Below are 17,052 nucleotides of genomic sequence, written 5' to 3' on the forward strand. Positions count from 1 at the left end.
GCAAAAATCACTAAACACTAAGTTCATGCAGTTATACCTGGTGCAGAGAGGTCTTTTGGGTTGGAGGAATCTTCTAGGCACAAGGAATCAGCAGATCAATCTAGTGATCAACAAATGCGATTCTAGCTTTCTTTAGGTTCTGCTTGCTGAAGGGTTGGTGTGTATTAGAGTGTCAGCATATGACATGTACAAGCCTGGAAAGTGGCAGTAACCCAGTAGACTGTCTGGTACATCTGCCAGGTCTCATAGGCCAGTGAACTACTTTTCCATGGTCAGACAGGAGAAGAATCTACTTAACACGTGCTTGGGATGTTTGAAATGGTGTAGGAAAATGGCAAAGCTCTCCTTTACACGGCAGGATTCCAGTATGGGGGCTCAGTGATTTGTGCTGTCCTTTTGTCTTCTGCTTATTCCTAGAAAATGTACATTGCTTAGAATTTTGAAAGTTCTTATGCAGTTGAGTAGACAATTTAATTTTTATGCTCTTGCAGACACTGAGAGTGGCTTTGTCCCTCATCTGTGAGGACTAGTGACTTACATTTTTCTTCTAACAAGAGCCGAGGGCTTGTGTCATCACCAGGTTCTCTGAATTGAGACTTTATGAAGCATACTTTCCTACTTTATGGGAGAGACATTATATGCTACGGTGTGATTGTCACTACTAAGAATTTTTTCAGTTTGCATTCTTTCTTCCAGAATTTAAAATCTATTAATTCTATTTGCCCTTGTTTTCACTTTACAATGTCTTACATAATGCATTTTTCAGTATATACAGCTTTCATATACACAACAAGATCTCTGTTGGTATACATTTTGAGAATTTAGGATCTGTTCTTTCCATATGAGGGTTTTTTGCATTACACATAGACTCATTGATTTGTTTCTCATACCAGGAAGAAATAAATTCCAAAATGTACTGGTTTTACTGATGGAGAAAGAATCCATTCTTGAGAAAATCCTGGCTCTTCATAGGAGGGCTTTCCTAACTTCCAGTTAGTAATTTTGGCATAGTGACAGAGCTGTCTTATTTGAGTGGAATAAAGTTCTAGTAACTCATCACAGTACTGCCAGCTTTGATTCCATAAAACTTTTACTTAACTCTGGTTTCTGAAGCAGTACCAAGAAGTGGAAGGCAGATGGAGCTCCTGCATGCCAAGTGCCAGTATGCCAATATTTAATGGTTAGACGTGATCCACCTTTGGCTTAAGTGTTTTTATTTTCAGTTTATTTGTTATTGGTTTTGGTTAACTAACTCCTTTTTAAATGGCACAGTAATGCTAATGAAGAAGCTAATTTGAAAGTTACTGCCTGGTATGGTTCAAATCAGCATTGCTCAAAATAGAAGCTTTTAAAACAGTCTATCATTAATGTGGGCTGAATTAATTTCTGAGGGAAATTTCCTGGTAATCACATTGATTATGATGTGGAATAGATTTCCTAAGAAGTAATGGAAAGTACTAGTAATTTGGACAAACTGCAGTTTGAATGGAACAACCCTAACACAGAATAAGTGAGCAGTGGATTTTGGCCCTGATCATGTGCTTTCTGTTCATTCTAAATTCCTACCGATCTAATTAATGTCAATTGGAAAAAGAACAATGCCTCACTGACTGCCCCAGAAACCAAATTCCTCTGTTAATGTGCTAAGCAAATATAACAATAGGCAGAAACGACATTTCTGCCTCTGCTCCATCGGGAAATCTCAATATGGCATCACCACAAAGGTAACAAATCAGCTAGCTCTCCCTGGCTTATTCAGTTGTTAGTCCTTCTTTATGACTGCTAAAGGTGCATGTAGCTGATATGGAGATGTTTTGTGTTACCTCTTGTTGACAAGATAATCAAGGCTGTCAAATTAATCTCAATTCACCAAGTATTAGTTTTCAATTTATCAACATTGCTGTATGTCACAACTGCATTAATGAATAAAATTTTGTTTATCTTTTGGAATTCCCTTATGAAACTATTTAAACTTAACTAATTTGGTTCAATTAAATCCACTTAGAATATTATCTCCAGTTTTTCTTCACTTTAAACCAGAAAAGTAGTACAACTTAAATAACAAATTTAGGCAACACTTGAATGTTTATTAGTTTCAGGCAGCAAATAACATGAAATGTTCTTTGGTCTATTTTTAGATGACCTCAATAATATTATTTTTCACTACCACCCTCTGCTGTCATTGAGGCTGTATGGTGGTTATTTCTCCATCTTTCTGCCTGGCCCAAGATCTGCTTTCTTTTCATCCTCATTGCACTTCCCTTCAGTTCAACCCCCAGATTTGCTGAATTTGCAATAATGGCTAAAAGATTCCTGATTGTTTCTAATGATTCATTGGATCCAGTCAGACCAAAAGTTGTTATTCATTCACCTGAAAACAGTGGTTTTAAGCTTATTCTGAAGCTGTCCCTATTTCCAGGTATCAAATTTACTCCAGTTCTTTAATCTGATATGACTGTTGTTGCCTGTCACGTTCTTTCTCCTCTTAGCCATTTATTTTTCTGAGGGAGAAGTCCCATGCTCTTCTGTGTGTCAGAACAAAGTTGTATTTTGTAGAGAGACTTCATATGGTCAGTAAAGCTCCATTGTTCCTATAAATTTACATTAAAACTTTGTTAACACATTAAATGTTTATCCTCTTGTCCACACAGTTCCATAATTTTAGTATATGTAAACTTAAAATGGAAGTGTGTTGCATTTGTTTTTTAGTGACAATACACATACTTGAAACAACATGTTTTCATGTATTTATGAGAACTTTGTATTTTTTGTGGAAAAGTTCCAGGTGAGGTGCCAAATATCTTGGTTGTGTAAGAGTGACCGTTTTTGTCATTTTATTCTGCCATTCATATCAGAAGGGTGTTAATGCTGTGGCCTGTTACATTATGATAGAAAGGAGGCAGGTGGTGAGCTATTTTTCATTCCCAGTAAATATAAATAGTGAAGGGGGGAAGCATGGTGTATACACAGCTCTTTGATTTATGCAAGCATATTGTGGAACCTGTTACAGTGAAGTCAGATATAGAAATCTTCTGTTCCTGAGACCAGTGGGAGATTTGCTTTTAGAGAGCTTGCAGTGTTTCTGCTTTTCACATAAGCCACCCGTCTGGTTACAGCTGGGGTCTGACCTTTATTTCTATTGAACACACAAGGAATAGTTTAAATATATGCCTGGATGTTCCATATGTTGGGGAGACACTCAACAGACTTCTTCCTGTTAAATGCAAAATTTTTAGTTTGCTAGTGCAAACCAGACAAGTCCAAGATACTTGTTTTCTTGTTATGCTCTGTGTATCCTATCAGAAATTTTTCATGTGAATTCCTGAGGACTTCGTTGCTGAGAAGTCTAACAGTCAAAATTTGAGCTAACACAGGTAACAAAATTCAAGACATAATTGGGTTTGAGGAGACTCTTAGGTAGTGGTCAATTACTGGTCTTGCAATAGTGACTGCTTAACATACGTACTTTTTTTGAGTCCTTACCTCCTTCCTGGTTTTGTCACATTCGCAATACAACGTTGATAAAGGCCTTTCCAGATTATAAAATCATGGCATAATACTAGCTAACAGGTCCCATTTTTCTTGATGGAAGGAATGTTTCGGACAATACGGTATTGTGTCTGGCACCAGCTCTGCTCCTTGGGAACTATTCCAGACCACATGTCTGTAGCAGGTTAAGATGTTCTGTCTGACAAAAGGAGCTAATTTAGCCTCCATTCAAAATCAGAAATGGAGACTCAGAGTAACTTCAACTGACTATAACTAGACCCTCACACTGAAACTATTTTTAATTTTTTACCAATGACATAGGAAAAAGGGTTGTGCCTTTTAGTCTCTTCCAGGGATTAATACCCCATAATTCTGGGACAGTGAAGTAATTAGGTCTGTTAAACCCTTTTAGTGACCTAGTGCTTTTAGCACTGAAGTCATGTTCAATGAGTTCAAGTTTCTTAAATACACATTGATATACTTAGAACAGTTATCCTCTAGTGAGTTATAACAGTAACCCATGGATACAGAGCTACAAATTAGAGATAGCGCTACCAATACAGATTACCAAAGAAGCACAGCTGCAACTTTATTATAATATTTGAATTCCTTTTATTTCATTGGAGGAAAATAATAAACTAAATAAAGATCTGAGTTTACCAATACATTTATAAATACAAATATTTTAGAGCTTATATTGGTTATGTGTATGTTTCTAATATCATTATCAAATGTGTGGTAAAAATCTCTAAAAGATTTTTTAGTCTTTACATTAATCAAATAACCTTTTTTGTACTCAGTACCTTAAACACACAAGCATTCAATAATCTTGTTGTATGTGAACAGGACTATGCCCTACATTAAAGACTAATCACAGCTGTAAATGTTTTGAAGAATCGAGATGTAAAGAGACATAATTTTGACTGAATTCTAACTTGAGGAATTTGGTATTGGTAGGCAAAGGAAAGACAGCTTCAGGTCACACATATGCACCACAGCAGGGACTATTCCACCCAAAACTTGGCACAGCACGTAAAAATGCTACTGTTAATCCCTCCATAGAAAGTGCAGTGAAAGATGTGTATCTCAGAATCTGTTTATGTTTTGGTCACCTTCTTATAGTTTCTAGGACTGATCACATACCAGTGAACACCTCAAAACTGCTACAGCTTCATTCATTATTTTGGCACTGTTGAAGATCTGTTCATTTCATGTTTCCCTCTAGTATTCTTTTGGGATACAAAACTTCCAAGGTGATGTCATTACTATTTTATTTTATTTTATTTTATTTTATTTTATTTTATTTTATTTTATTTTATTTTATTTTATTTTATTTTATTTTATTTTTATGTACTGTTACTACTATATGACTTCAACATTCTACTCAACAAACAAAGGGACTATTCATTTAATCATATACTCTTTTGGCAAGTTCCAATTACTTTATGGGAACAATACTAGAAAATTACCTTTTTTTGTTTTTTTTCTTTGCCTATGTAAAGGACAGCTGACCAAGTTCTGCAGGCTAACATAATCTAGGAAAAGAAAGCAAAAATCAGGAAAAGCAGAAGTTAAAGAAGCATAGTCTTGCTCTAGATTTATCAGTTCTCTTAATGTTCTCTTATAGTTCCTGAACACTTTGAGCAGGCTGCTAAATAGCCATCTAACAGGAATTCTACTGCTAAGCTATAGACACAGGACTTTGCAGAGAAGTAGTTCATTAAAATAGACAATCTCCACACTTCTGTTTATATTTTAGAGAAAATTCATAAATAAGGGGAATTAGGGTAGTGAGAAACCTGATCTAACCTTGAAAGTAGTTCTGCTCTGAGTAGAGGTTGTGGGCCAGTTGGCCTCCTGACTTCCCTTGTGGGGATAGTGCTTTTGCTGCTGTTATAGTTAATGCAATCATTGCTATAGCATTAATCAATCCTTGTTATAGACTGGGCAAAACAACTTTGCACTGCGTAGATGTGGCAGTTAAAAGACCTTTCAGGCTTTCCCTCTCTGGTCTTCCAGCCTGGGCAAGGACCTTTCCTTGTTTGAAACATCAAATGGTACCCCTGGCAAAAAGTTTTCTTCCAGTCCCATTATTGTGTGGGTCTGTGGGTTGTCAAACTTACCACACTGCTATCAGGGGGGAAAAAAAAAGAAGTGAAAAAAAAAGTTAATATTTTACATTTAATATTTTACATTTAAATTTATTTAGATTTTTAACAACATGGTACATCTACACCAAAGGATAAATTTATACCAGAACTGATTTTTGTGTTTTATATTTTTGAAAAATGGGCATTCTCTGTGTATATCCTATCCTTAGACAGGATACCCTTAGAGATGACTAATAAATAATGTCATTCCTGATGTCCCCAGATTTTACTCTGGAATAAAACATGACAAATGTTTTAAAATGTACATCTTTTACAATATACAGGAAAATACAGGGAAGGATGGAAGAGCTAGAAAACAAAGAATAATAACGTAGTCTCCTGCTGAATGTAGCCATAACTGAGATTGGTAATTAGATAGAGTAGAAGTAATGTTTTCCCCCATGTCATAATTTTGGCCTGAATAACTACTACTGCCATTGTTCTTGTGAAAGATCTGTCTCTTGGGGTGGTACTGTGACTAAGGTAGTAATTGTAGCTATTCCACATGCTAAAGATAGCAATTTGGGTAGTATATTGCTAATACCTAGTTTTGTATCAGCTCAGAGAGACAGTGCTACCTATCTCAAGTAGGCCATTTGTTTGCTTAGTCTTTTTCTGTGTTAACAGTTTAGTTTGAGTGAAAGCAATTCAAGGTGATCTCCTGCCTCTCCCTCCAGAAGTGTGCTATACTGGCAATTTAAAGTGACTGCCTTTGCTCGGTGGAGCCTTATCAGATAAAGCTCAGTACCTTTTTAAAACCAGATTGCTAATGCGTTTCTTAATCCAGCAGAAGTGCAAAGAATGCATATATTTTAGATGAAACCTGTTTTGGTTTGGATTTTGTTGTTGTTTTATCCTATATCCATTATATCTAAACAGCTATGACTTTTTTTTTTGGGGGGGGGAAATAATTTCCTTATTTTAGTTTGAGATAGCCAGTGTGATGAAAAGTAGATCAGTCTGGATTTGGAAAACAGGTGGATAAATGCACCATGGTTGGGCCTCTAATTTATGTTAAAAAATCAGTCCAAATGGTCTTAATATACCCTTCAGTAAGTGGAGAAAGAGAAGAAACTGATAGCATGTTGTGATATTATGAAATGGAGAAGCGTGCTTCCATGGAAGATTTATGTGGTACAGTATGTCAGCATTTAACAGCATCTGCCAAGTTTTTATGGGTAGATGATAGGATAAGTTTTATTTTGCTGAAGAGGGGGCTCATCTGTCAATGACTTGGCTATCCCTGATGTAGAGAAAACTGTGTCAGTGAAGCAAATAATTTTTTCCGACTTCCATTTGCAGGTGTTCCCTCCCTGACCCCTTCACCACACATACATGATTTTCAAGGCAATACAGGGTGAATGGCAAATTCTTTGTGTTTGAAAAATATCCTTTTTCTTCAGTTCCTTAGGGGAAGGACTGTACTGAAACAACATGAAACAACTACTAAAGATACTTTTCCTTGACTGAAAGACCAAGTCAAAGATCAATGCACAACAGCAATATTGAAAGATAAGAGCAAAAAGGGAAAGGAGCAAAGTTAAGTAGATAAAAGCATCACAGCATAAGTGCTTAGTTGAGTCACAGTGTTCTGATCTCTGCTGCTGTCACAGAGTGTTTGAGTTTGTTGAATACCTGATAGAAAAAGAGTCCAAAACCCACAGAAGGTGTAGCATGTAAAGGAGAATTTCCTTGTTCAGTAAGGATGGAAGTTACACCACGATAGACGGCCTTGTTCAGACAGAAGCACCATCTTCCAGAGAACTAGCAAGGAGCATTTGTTGTAAGGTGCTCTGCTGAATTTAGTATGGCTCCATGTTAAGATACATAAGTACATTCCTTCCCCTTCTTCAAGGAGATAGTTGTATTTAGTCTTATTTTATAAATTTTTTTTAACAAGATTTTAGAGCTTCATTTTCAGTCTTTGTTGTGAATTTTAACACAATATTCTCGAGCACGGTTGAACTGATTAGTTTCAATACTGGAAGAAGAGTGGTTTTGCACAGTTTTTATACTAGTTTAAAATTACTTCTGAATCTGACAGATTTAGAAGGTGTACTGGGCCTGGCTGAAATATTTTTCTTTGTAGCAGCTCAAAATGTGCTGTGTTTTAGGATTGTGACCAAGACAATACTGGTAGCACACTAATGTTTTAGCTATTGCTAAACAGTGTTTGCGTAGCACCAAGGCCTCTCTGTTCCTCACTCTGCCCCCCTAGTTGTTACTTCCACCACGGTAAGCAAATGACACTTGCCTTGGCAGGTTCAGGGCAGCGTGATGGAACCAATCTGCAAGGCCTCCCGCTATGGATACCACAGTCACAGTCCTTTATACCAGAGAGGCTTTACTTACTTGCCTTGTTTGTTTATGGTGTGTTTCACAATCACTAATAAGATGTACAATGGCTTTCTCTCTTCTTCCACTTCTCCTTCCTTTATTAAGCAATTTTTAACTTAACTCCCAAATTTTCTTGCTCTTACTTTTCCCTTCCTCTTCCCCCATCCCACTGGGGGGAGGGCTGCACGGTGCTTAGTTGCATACAGGGCTTAACCCACAACAGAAGGTCTGTAATAATTAAAAATGATCACTGCCATTCATGTTGCCGATTTAAATTTTTCAAAATACTGCTGAGGTTTGTTTTTGGTTATTTTAATACATACACTTTCCTGTGAATGACAGTAACTCAGGTATGTAAGAAAGAAGGAATTAGCTATTTTCCCCTCTATTAAACATTTCAGTGACTTACAAAGTAAGTGGGCTTATTTATGTCTCATAAATGACATGACTATTTAGTTAATTCAGCAAGTTGCTAACTGTAGACTAAGGCCCTTTTCTGCAGACTGGAAGCTGATTCATATGAGTAACGAATGTATTTAGTAGCGAAATGTCTGATACAGAGTCATCTGAAGGTGATGAGATAAACGATGGTAGTATGCACAGTTCCCTCAGAAAAGATCTTACTACTGATTTATTTTTTTCTTATTCCACAGGAAACAATCATATTTGTGTCAACAAGTCAAATATTTTAACTTTTTGAATTTCTTATTTCATTTTGCATTGTACTTTTGATGGAATGTTTTTTTCCCAGGGCACCTTGGCAGTTTTCTGTGCTGTGTATTACTCTGTGCCCTCCCTCTGTCTAATCCACAGCTTTTATGAGCAGTATCTAAATTACCAGATGGAGCTATAGTGAGAGACTTGAAGTAACATGAACAGCTACTTTGTGACAGGTCATAAAATAATGATAAGGCTTAGCTTTGTGTAACATCAAACTAACCATAAGTTTCAGTAAATTGCTGGACAACTTTGCTGGAGCTGAAAAACATTGATCTCTGGGGTAGCACCATCAATGTTTTCCATCTTAACTAACGTCTGTTTAAGGATGCTTCCACAACTAGCATGTTGTCCTATTATTTTTTTTTTATTTTATTTTATTGGATTTTTCAGTTTTATCCTTCCACCTTAAATTCTGTCTGTGGCACAGAACTCAGCAATATGCAAATATTGCAAGAAGAACATTGCAATGCTACTCAAAAGCTAATAGTATTTCCCTATGCTTTTATTTATACAAAGCTAGAATAGGGGAGGATCTTTTTGCAAAAAAGACATTACTCAGTAAAACTGAAATTCAGCTCAATGCAGGGAACTCTGCAGTTTGCTTCATAATACTGCATTCCACATTACAGCTCTAAATGCAATAACATGAAATGTCCAGGGGGTTGTACAGACTCTCATCTCTGGAAGTTCAGTGTGAGCAAACTCCAGTCAATGTTAGAGCAAGTAGGAAACTATGCTTGTTTACTAGGAATTGGCATCAAGAAGGAACCAAGGTAAAATAGGGATTTTGCAAAACTGAGTAAATTGTTTTAAAATATTTCTAATACTTTTAAGCAGACAGAGATAGTATGTGATAGACATAGACTCATAGATAAAGATAGGTCCATATCCTTTAACCTTCCTACATGGACTAGCTATTGAGTTCAGGCAGATCAGTTAAATGCAATGCGTGGGGAGGAGATTGTATTTCCACAGAATAATTTATGCTAATTATTTAATTGGTTTATAAACATGTTGGTAGCAAAGTAGTTTCATGCATATTTTAAAAGGCTATTTCAAGTGACCAGAGGCAGGAAGGCCATGAGAGATTTGTGGATGGAAAGTTTATAAAAGAAAAATAAATGGGAGGGAATAAAACTCCTTTCCAGCAGTATTTGACTTTTCCAATCCATGTGATAGACATAAGTAAACTTTTAGCAATTTGTTCATGACACTTAATCATGCTCCCCACTGTTTTCAGATCCCTTGGACTTTTCTGCTTTCCAATCCCTCAATGAAGAGATAAATTATCTTCAAAAGGCTTAAATATTAAGTCCAATGAAATTACAGAAAAAGAAATACGCACTAATCAGAAAAGCAAATTTACTATCATATCTAAGTTTACACTAATCCTACCAGTATTTTAGGAAACAAACCATTTTATTTCCCTTGTGCTTTTCTGTGTATTTGCATTCTCATTTTGACTTAGCAGTTAGATTATTAGGAGTTTTGCTTTCTTACTTCAAGAATTTAGGAAGAAACATGGCAACATCTATCAAGCAAAAAAAATCTAATTTTTTGCTGAGCATTGCAGCAAAGAGCTTTGATTATGTCAGGATACTGTAGGCTTGATTCAGCCCCAACGTTATGGTGAATAGAATGGCAACATCTGTGTTCTCATTTTTCATACCTAATATTCTATTGAAGACTAGAGCTTTCCTGTAGGCTTTTTTTTTTTTTTTCCAGCTGGAGCTGTCCACTCATCAGGTAGCACCATACCCATTCAGCTTCTGTTCCATTCCAGTGTATCTACCATTGGTTCTATCTGCATTATACATTAGCTCTTTCTGATGGCTCTCTATAGCTCTAGCTACTAGCATCCACACTATCCTTAGGTATAGGGCTTGGGTACAAGTCTTCCTTCATGTCTAACACTCCCTGGAGAGGCAGGAAGGAACCCATATATAGCCAGTGTGGTGATCAAGGTTTGGGCTCCAGGCTAACGTATCAATGTAGATAAACCCTGAGTTAGCCCTGTATCACTGCTGGGACTGTACAGCTGCACTGAATCTCTAGTGGGGGGACAGTGATAAACATTTTTAAATGGCATACAATCCGAAGTAAAATTCACCAGTGCAACTGATAAAGTTAGCAATATTTGATGACTACAATACCATATAAATTCCAGTTACAGATTACTAGTCAGTTCTTTTTCCAGCAAACTGCAACTGTACATGGAAATTGTCCACTTGAGATTTTTAAGTGCTTTAATTTCCTGGAGCTATTTACAATTCTTAGAGCCCACAGAGAGAACTTCCTTAAAAGGGTAAGAAAAGCCACTGCTCTTATTACAGCCAGAAAAGTTTCTACAATCAGTTCATCCTTCTATTGTTAGATTGGTTGAAGAAAGTGGGTGAAAAAATTAAAATGATTTAAACTGTGTCCTGAAGCACAGAAGTCCTGTGAAGAATCATTCCCAGAGGTGAAAACTTTCTGCAAAGACTTTTATTGTCAATTTCAAGACAGTCAGTTATAGATGACATTAAAAGGAATGTCCTGACTTTCTTAATTAACGTTGCTGATGAGAGAGCATCACACAGGTAAACCAGCTCTCAGAACATTCAGAGCTTATGAAATTGTAATTGAATTGCACTGAAAGCAAATTGATAGTGCACATTTAGGTAGAATATGTTGGCAACTTTATCCATCCTAAGTTCCAGTTCAATTCAAAACAAGTTTTAATGCTTATATATGCTTATAGTGACTGTCTGTTCTTCATGCAAGAAGGGCATAGATGTCCATTCTGAGGTCACTTATCGAGGTTGTCATGTAATCACTATGACTGTTTTTATTAGACATCTTAATACTCCAAAGACATACAGACTACAAATAATCATCTGCCCTAAGCCTTTAGAATATAAGTATGTTTTCTCCCAGTTCCAAGTTTTACAGCTGTATTGGGTAGTTGTTCATATACTGGTTTAAATGACTGCAGAAACAGCTATATCAGACAAATTTTGTTATTTTTTTTCCATTACAACTCTTCTGGATGCACAGTTGATTTGGAAAGAAGTCAATGGATTACAGTCTTGTACTTATTTTCTACTGTGCTGGCCTGCAAAATGATGGTAACCTGAGGTAGAGTAGCCTTACCAAGGGTGGCCAGTGTCAGCTGGTGTCAGACTTCTATAACAACACTTCTCCCCAGCACTGAAAAGCATTCAAGACATTTGCCTTTTGTTTATAGCTCTTTCCATAAATGATATTAATCTGAAGTAGCTTGTCAGGCAAAGAGTACTTCAGTGTAAACCTCCAAAGGGTAATATCAGAAACAGAGCTGCACGGAGGCAGCCTTGTTTGGAGTTGTTTCCCTCTTTGCTTTTCAATGCTTGAGCCCTTTCCAGGCTGTGTTCTTTAAAGAGCATTTAAATACAGAGTCTGCACAACACAGCAGGCACCAGGCAGAGAGACATTTCTTTAACTCTGCTGTTCAACCCCAGGTTGCGATTGTCACAGTTCAGTACAAGGCTAATTGTACTGAATTTCAATAGCAGATTTGGTCTATGTTCACAGTTATTTTGGAATCAGTTCTATTTACTGTAAACTATCCCTATTTATATTTCATGCCTATATGTGTCATCGCTTATGCTGTACAAAACACATTAGTACTTTCCTTACAATTTATTATATAAAATTATGGTATCACAATTTTATGGCACCTTTGCTATGATGATCTAAAAACATTTCATAAATACTTATATGCCTCATTAAGCCTGTTTGTTTTTAAAACTCATTTGAGAGATGATTAAACTGAGATTCAGAATACTCATGTCATTTTGCTAAAAATGCTCTTAATAAGTAAATGAAGATGTGGGAATACAACGCAAATTCTTGTTCACACTTCTCTGCAGAAGTATCATTGTAGAATACTAGTCTGATGCAATGATCAGAGGTTTAACATGGATCATGTTCAATGCCATTGGGTTTCAACATTTAATCTCTACTATAAGAAGTCAAACATGAAAACACAAGTTTTTAAATGAGAAACAGCTATAATGAATTACTTGCTTGTCCCTCAATCAACAAGAATATAGTGTTTTCATAGGAAGTGCTTATATCCTCTCCAAATCAAACCAGCTCAGTAGTTTTGACACTATGGCAGCTTCACTTTCAGAATATGTATCTTGCATGTTCACTTAATAAAATATTATCCCAGTCTTGAAGTCCTATATTTGCCATTTTGTTGAAAAAAAATAGATGTAGATATAAATTTTTTTGCATAACTGGATAATGAGCTAATAATGTCATTTTAGCACAAACCAACTGTCTATCACTAGGATTTTAGTTCAGAGATGTTCAATGTCCAAATCAGTCAAACTGAATTTAATAGACATCTAACTCCTTCAGGCCTGCTTGGAAAATGTCAGCCTAAAATAGCATGTGCTTGAGTACAACAAACTAGAAAGGCACTTCTGATGTATATATTTGTATGTACAAACAGGCGTCACAGAGTATATCAGAATAGCAACTAACCTCTTCTTCACAGAGCTGAATTGCCATTCACAGAATTAAGATAACCAACAGGAGTTGCAGTAGTAATACTTCCTTCCGCTTGTATAGTGCCTGAATAAAACGAGAGAAAGAGCTCCTTAACTTCACCAGGTAGTGACTAGTGATGGTAGGAAAGACTAAAATAGCTACCACTGAGGTACCAGTTACAGACTGGCCCAAATGCCAGGGGTTTAGAAAGTGAGCTAATGCTCTAAACAGGACTATATATATTGGTTAGCTTCTGAGCCAAGAACAGAATTTAATGCTACTCAGTAACATGAACACAGCAGTAAGAATTCAATTACTTGCTTTTCAACAGGACCAAGTTAAATGTTTCTAGGCTTCATTTTCAATTAGGAAAATAGGGTATCAGAGATACATGCACAAATAATTTAGTTTTGTTTGTAATTCAACAAATGACATGCAGAAGTTACACATACCTCTTTCAAACTGTACAAGATCACTCATTATCTGCTGCCCTAAACCTTCCCAGCAAGCAAGTGAAAAGCTCGTCTAAAGTGTGCTGAAAGGTAAATAAAGCATTTAACATACCAGAAAAAAACGTAACATACCCACAATTCTGAGGGCACAGGGACAGCACAGCAGAAAGAAAAAATCCTGAAGCATGTTCTTTAACGGGGCAATTGTTGAGCGAAAACTCCAAGTATTTATATGTGGAAAAGTTCTCTGATTCTTTCACTTAACAGAAAGTAATCAATAACTGTTTTCTCATCATAAACTCATTTTAAAGCATGACAAAAACATTCTAGTAGAAATAAAGAATTCTGCATTACCTTGAACTAATGAAATGATTCAATACTCAGAAGTTATTAAATAATTTTTAGCTTGTTCCCTTACTGTTTACTTACAGATTTATGATTAAAAGCTAAACCTGTGGAATTCCTGTTTCCATTGAAATAGGTAATTTGTACCATTCATACTGGGGAACGGTGAATTGCTTTGTTTTTCAGTTAGAAAGAAATACAATATATTTCAGTCAGATTCCCAGCAAAGCTGGTTAAAAACAGCATTTGAATTAACAATTCAAGTATAAATTTACAATTCAATTAAACTTCAAATAAAAATCAAAGTAAAATTAGAAACTATATTATTGGAATTGGATTTTTTTTTTTTTTTACTACACGTTTGTTGAAAATTTGGAAAAAACCCTCTTTTAGCATTACAGATGTATTCTGTGGTATCTTTGACAATTACCACTGGATGCATTTGTATACGATACAAGAAACTGCATTTAGCTTTTGTTTAGGTGGCTGGAAGATACTTCCAGAATGATTCTTGTTTTATTTGCAGTGCCTTGATACGAGTTTGCTCACATATTGGTGCTGTTAGTAATCTCACGTGCTGATGAAAGTAGAAGGCAGTGGATTACTTCCGGCTTACTGTGTATTGCCATGAACAAGAGGAGGTTCTTTAATATCTTGAATATATTGTGCAGATTTTCAGTGTGCTAGGAGAGCACTTAAACAGTGGAGAATTTTCATAATGATGTATTTGATTAGATAGCCGCAATTTGCTTCTTTCATTGTTACTAACAAGAGACCTTAGTTGTAATTTTTCCACGTTCTATATTTTGCAAATATTATCAGAGAATCAACAGACTTTACAGACAAAAACTCTGACAAATACATTTGGATTATATTTAAGGATAAAACTTACAGTACCAAACTAAAACTCATGGAGGACAAGGGCAAGCTCTCCACTCTATTCAGAAGGCTTTGGGTGAGGCAATTTGCAAAAGCAAGTTGGCAGAAACACAGGAAACTATTACCTATCTTAGTTAAATCCCCAAAAGTAAACTTCTGGTTGGTTTGTGTTTGCTTGGTTGTTTGTTTTTTTTTTTTTTTTAAATGGCTCCCATGTGTTAAAGAAATTCAGGTGGCAGCATATGATGTTATCTTGCAGGTATGGTTTAGGTATTCATGTCCTGTATTAACTAAGAGCATTTTAAGATTAGGCCACATACAGAGAAGATTTGAGTTTTGTAGTAAGTAGGATTTATTTTAGTTTTCTTTCATAAGAAAAATTGAAGTTAATTGGCTCATGTAAGGGTTGATATTTTTTTCCTCTCTTCTCTGATCACCAGTTCCTTAAGTGTTTTGGTCACTGTTTCACAAAAAACAACTGTGCTGCTGAAAACAGGGCCAGGAATGTAGAATGGCTACATACAGGGATCTTAGCCCAGAAGTAACCAAGACAGAGGGGCGCCTGGAAGTGACAGAATGGGTAAAAGGGCACACAAATACAGCACACATGAAACCTAAGCAAACACAACCATCAGCTTAAGAGTTGGCAGCGTCATAAAGATGCTTTTCAGATAGGCAATTTATACCCTGGCAGATCTTCTTCTGGCTGACTCTTTGTAATGAACCAGGGTTCTTCATCTCAGTAACAGGAACTTGGCTCATCCAAATCATCCACAGAACTAGGGAAGTGCAAAAGCAAGCAGTGAAGATAAATCCCATATTTGTAGTTGCTGCTGACTGATTCTGCAGGAGAATGTAACGCTGGCATCTGCACTCCATAACTCATGGAAAAAGTTACGCTTTTCAGCTCTGCCATCTAATATTAACCTGTATCTAACTTACTTCTTATTCTGTCAGCACTTCTGAAAACTTTGCTGTGGTAGGAGGCAGGTACTCTTCACTCTAAGGGACAGTGGTCTTTATGATTAACTCCACTAGATTCCCTACTTTCCCCTGCTGTGAATCATGGCTTTGTGGCAACAAGCTTGCATCAGGTAGAACATCAGTGTACATGGCTAAGAGACCCCAGGTTCCTGCTGGAGCAGCGTAAAAGGCTGTTCATCTGCTCAGATCCAGAACTCATAGCCAGCTATATGGTTTAAATAGAAATTTAACCATTACCTATTTCAGTCAAAACTGACACTGACACTCATGTCTGTGAGCTGTAGAAGCTGAAGAAATTTCACGTCCCCTTCTGTTGACCTTGATACAATTTGAGCTAATCGTTGGCAGATAGCTGGGGGCAATAATCTCAAGTGACAAAGCCCATCTGCCAGAGTCCTCCTACACTGCTGGGAATTTGGCTGCTGGTTCACAGGCACTAAGAATGGGAGGTTCCTCCCCTCTGCTCTTGCTGGCAGGAAGTGTTTTATTTATGATACCACAAAATCTTTGCTCTGCTTCAAGACAAAAGAAGAGGGGTTGTCATTGCCTGCTTTCAGAAAATAATCTTTTCAATCTTACTCCTCTGAAAACAAGTCCTAAAAGGGAGTAACCAGGTTACATAGCTGTGGGTTGGATCATCTGCATGAAGTTCATGTCCCTGTACTGTTTACTTTAATTATGTGGGATCAGGGCCCAACTATCAGCCATTCTTTGCAAATCATACCATATTCAAATAATTGCTAAGAAATATGCTTTTTCTTTTTCCCTAAACTGAAAAGCATTTGTGTCAGAATAAGACAGGGATCAGTAAGCCATCAATATATTGAATGGCCTGTCAACAACTGGGTTACATGAAACAATTTTACTTCAATTTAGCAACTCAGTGATTTTAATAGTGAAAACGTCCTTAGTAAGTTTGCAGGAGAGGGAAAGCTAATGTATTTGTTACAGAACTCTCTGTTTTTGTTCTGACAGAGAATTATATTCACTTAGGAATGCTAGCACAAGTTTTACTTATCTTTTTGTTTTTCCCCAATGGTAATGTACACTTAAAGTGAATTCCCATGCTTCAAATGAGGTTAATCTATTTTCAGCTACAAGTAAGCAAAACCATATTTGGTATCACATAAACAGCAGATCTCAAATTTGGATTTTATAACACTAGTTTAACCTATTGC

General features: G+C 36.4%; 2 long non-coding RNA genes across 2 annotated transcripts in view; one reads left to right on the forward strand and one right to left on the reverse strand.

Annotated features, from left to right (window-relative positions):
- Nucleotides 1–17,052, forward strand: part of LOC122154556 — a 42,615-nt gene that overhangs the window by 1,488 nt on the left and 24,075 nt on the right. The window lies entirely within an intron of this gene.
- On the reverse strand, nucleotides 4,792–16,789 carry LOC116961915. The gene is made up of 4 exons (XR_004407237.2): nucleotides 15,577–16,789; nucleotides 13,667–13,749; nucleotides 13,209–13,298; nucleotides 4,792–5,024 (listed from the first exon to the last, which is right to left on the reverse strand). It is a non-coding gene; the product is annotated as an uncharacterized LOC116961915 (long non-coding RNA).

The sequence above is a fragment of the Tyto alba genome, unplaced genomic scaffold, assembly GCF_018691265.1.
Source record: "Tyto alba isolate M040663 unplaced genomic scaffold, T.alba_DEE_v4.0 Super-Scaffold_41, whole genome shotgun sequence".
Taxonomy (NCBI): domain Eukaryota; kingdom Metazoa; phylum Chordata; class Aves; order Strigiformes; family Tytonidae; genus Tyto; species Tyto alba.